The sequence below is a fragment of the Urocampus carinirostris genome, unplaced genomic scaffold (assembly GCF_059441175.1).
Source record: "Urocampus carinirostris isolate Australia breed hairy pipefish unplaced genomic scaffold, RoL_Ucar_1.0 HiC_scaffold_35, whole genome shotgun sequence".
NCBI lineage: Eukaryota > Metazoa > Chordata > Actinopteri > Syngnathiformes > Syngnathidae > Urocampus > Urocampus carinirostris.
The window spans coordinates 160698-164596 of record NW_028283142.1 but is presented as its reverse complement, the minus strand read 5'-3'; the positions used below and the strand labels follow the sequence as shown (position 1 = coordinate 164596).

Genomic DNA, 3899 nt, shown 5'->3' with positions numbered 1-3899 from the left:
TTTTATATTGATCCATATATAAGGCGCACCGGATTATAAGGCGCATAGTCATATAGTAAAAATCGGATTTTATGTGCGCCTTATAGTGCGGAAAATACGGTAAATGTTTTTGAGATGAAGTGTTTGAGGAGTATGTTCGGAGTGACAAAATTGGATGGATTGAGGGTTAAGGGTTATTGTTCTATCTTCGTTATTCATTAGCCATTATCCGTTATCGGTCAGTTCATAATACGCTACAAAACCAAGGCGCCGGGACACTTACTCTCAGCCAAAAGGCCGAGCTAAGGTCCTAGCCCCAAAACCTTGCTGCGATCATTGCGAATGCACCGCTTCCGGAAGTACTGTAATACCGGGCAGATGCGTGGAGTGGACAGAGCAAGCTCTTATTCCATCTCCGGGATACAAAAATCAAATCATAAGCAAGGGCCATTTTGTAAATTTAGTAATTGTAACTGAACATGAAGTACACAGCCCAAAAACAACAGCCATGCCGACACCTATAGCAGAACATCCTGATGCTCATATCCTGCATTTTTTTGTTTTTTTGGTTTGAACAAATTTATTGACACTAATAAGTGAAAACAATCATGACAATCTCAACAGCAATTAAGCACATTCACAATATTCTATTTCAATATGACGTTTAACAGCAAACACAATGTGAGGTTTGAACAACCCTTCTCGAAAATCTTAATAGCAACCAAGCATATTCACAATTTCATTATATAACATCTTTGTTAGTGTCAATAGATCCGTCCAGGCCAAAGTCGATTGTTTTTGGTCTGAACAAATCCACCGACACCAACAGCAGCAAAGCAAACACGACAATCTCAACAGCCATCAAGCATATTCACAATTTTGTTATATCTGACAATATGACGTGACGATATGACGTTTTAACATTTTTCCCTGACATTTTCAACATCAATTGAACAATTTCAGAGTTATTATCTTTTAACAGTAGTTAACCAACGTGTAAAGGGCAATACTATTGTGCAAGGACATAGCTCTGCCATCCCACCCTCCCAAGCAGCATCCTTCCACACCTATAGCAGAACATCCTGATGCTCATATCCTGCATTTTTTTGTTTTTTTTGGTTTGAACAAATTTATTGACACTAATAACAGAAAACAATCATGACAATCTCAACAGCAATTAAGCACATTCACAATATTCTATTTCAATATGACGTTTAACAGCAAACACAATGTGAGGTTTGAACAACCCTTCTCGAAAATCTTAATAGCAACCAAGCATATTCACAATTTCATTATATAACAGCTTTGTTAGTGTCAATAGATCCGTCCAGGCCAAAGTCGATTGTTTTTGGTCTGAACAAATCCACCGACACCAACAGCAGCAAAACAAACACGACAATCTCAACAGCCATCAAGCATATTCACAATTTTGTTATATCTGACAATATGACATGACGATATGACGTTTTAACATTTTTCCCTGACATTTTCAACATCAATTAAACAATTTCAGAGTTATTATCTTTTAACAGTAGTTAACCAACGTGTAAAGGGCAATACTATTGTGCAAGGACAAAGATCTGCCATTTCACCCTCCCAAGCAGCATCCTTCCAGTCCTCTGTGTGGGTCCTCTCCCTTCTTACTTCTACTTTCCACAACCCAGGCCGTTGCTGCCGGGACCCCCACAGTGTAGCTCCGGTTCCCCCTTCCGGGTGGGTGCAGACGATTCTTCTTCATGGCTGCGTCCTAGGCCCGCCGCTCGCAGATTGTATGGTATCTGCAGCCATTTGGAGCACAGCCACGGGGGATCTGCCTGCACTTCCATACTAGCAGGTTTCTGGAGGTCCAGATGGCGTCCTTGATGGCGGCGAGAGTGAGCCAGTCCCTGGCAAAGTCGTTCCGAGACCTCCTCGACCGACTCACCCCGTAAAGCACGTACTGTGCATCAGGGACCTCCCCTGCTGGCAAGTCCGGGAACTTTCCTAGTTGGTCGGCCATTGTCCACAAGTCCTCAGCAGCATTGCACTCACAAAAAAGGTGCCTCACCGACTCCTGGGCGCCACAGCCAGGTCGAGGGCACATCGAAGTCGCTGACATTCCTCGGTGGTGCATTACGGCTCTGACTGGGAGAACCTCATGAGCCACCATCCATGACAAGTCTCTTAGTCTGTTTGGGAGGGCAGGATGATTCACGTTGCTCCAAACCGTTGTAGGTTCGCCAAACGCAAGCCCCCGCACAGGACTTACTGTTGCACGCTCTTGCACAATAGCAATAAGGGCCCTGTGGTTTTGTTAAGAGTGACATTCTTGTGTTTCCAAATCTAATTTCTTTAAAAAATCCCGAATAAAGAGATGTGTTGGTGGCAAGTTAAATGAAACTGGAATCAAACGATTGTTTGGTTCAAGCTTTAGCTTCCGCAAATATGAGCCCATCCAAAACCGGGTCATCGCTTGACTTTTCGGGTTGTTGGGTGGGCCCACAGCGTTTTGGAAGTGGAGAGAGACATATTTGCTTCCCAGGAAAAGCTGGAGGTCAGGCTCTCCTTTCCCCCCTTTTTCCTTTTTCTTTTTCATTGTATCTCTTTTTATCCTTTCCCACTTTGAGCCCCAGACAAAGTGAAAGACGGCTCGGTCCAGTTGTAACAGCACGTTTCTTTTGGGCATAAAAACTAAACTGATTGACAAAAGCAGTGGGACGATGATCGCTTTGATGATTAGGACCTTCCCCTCTATTGTCAGTTTTCTTAGTGACCAAAAAACAAGTCTTTGCTTAAGGGGCCGGTCACACAGACATTTGCGGCTGAATCACAGCCAGAAATTTCTGCCTTTGAGGCGGACGCCATTGGACGCATTAAGATCGCCATTCAGACGAGATACAGCGGTGCTTAACACGCAGTCGGAAATTCGCGCGCGGGTGTCAGCACGAAATTATTAGGCACTGCTCAAGTCTTCAGAGCGCGGGCACACAGACTTTCACGAGCGTACTGAGGCTGAACCACGGCCATAAATTTCTGACCGTGAAGCAGATGCTGTTGAGCACTGTTGGACGTTTTGAGACTGCCATATAGATGAGATAGAGCAGTGCTTTACTCGCGGTCGGAAATTTTCACGTGGTTGGCCGCGTTCAAAACTTTTGAGCTGCTCAAAAGTTTGAGCACGTGTTAAACCGCGTGCCGCACACGTGGTCAACACGAGGTAATGACGCAGAAATGACGCGGAACGACGTGCTCTGGCCGCGGCCAGGGCGTGCTTACACATGGGTAGGACGGGAAATTTCAGCGGGTAATCGTGGGTGGAGCATGGTAATAGCATGTTCTGCGCCTGTATCGCGGTGTTATTACGTGAAATTAGCGTGTTACGCGTGTGACAGTCAAACGCCACACGTCATTTGTGCTCGTGACGTCAAGGGGGTGAACATGGATCCCCGTCAGCGTAGTTTCTCTTCATTTCGAATAAATCTTTCGGTGCATTCACAGCAAATCTTTAACTCTGGGACCTTAGCTTAGCCTTTTGGTTGAGAGTAAGAGTCCCGGCTCCTGAGCTTTGTAGCGTATTATAAACTGATCGATAATGGATAATGAATAAAGAAGATAGAATAATCTCCCCTAACCCCCCCCCCCCCGTCAACGTAGTGTTCTCGTCTTAATCCATATTTGTTTCTTGGCATTTCTTTTCAGGATGACAAAATAAAATTGGTGCCATAGTTTGATATCTTTATCTTTACGGGACTGTGTCTTGTACAGTTAAGGTTGCTACAGCCCGGTGCCGTGATTTGCATCCCCTCGTTAATACAACTACCTTTACCTCGTTTTATCTCACTTTTAAGTAATGTAATGGCGAACATATAACTAAAACCACATCGTCTTGCATTTGTTGGAAATGTAATACAACTTAATCCACTCCGTCTTTGCTTTTGTTG

The 3899-nt window shown here is 44.4% G+C and overlaps 1 pseudogene; it reads right to left on the bottom strand.

Moving 5' to 3' along the window:
* Positions 1-316: 316 nt before the first annotated feature.
* On the bottom strand, positions 317-447 carry LOC148345673 (U2 spliceosomal RNA; annotated as a pseudogene).
* Positions 448-3899: the final 3452 nt, after the last annotated feature.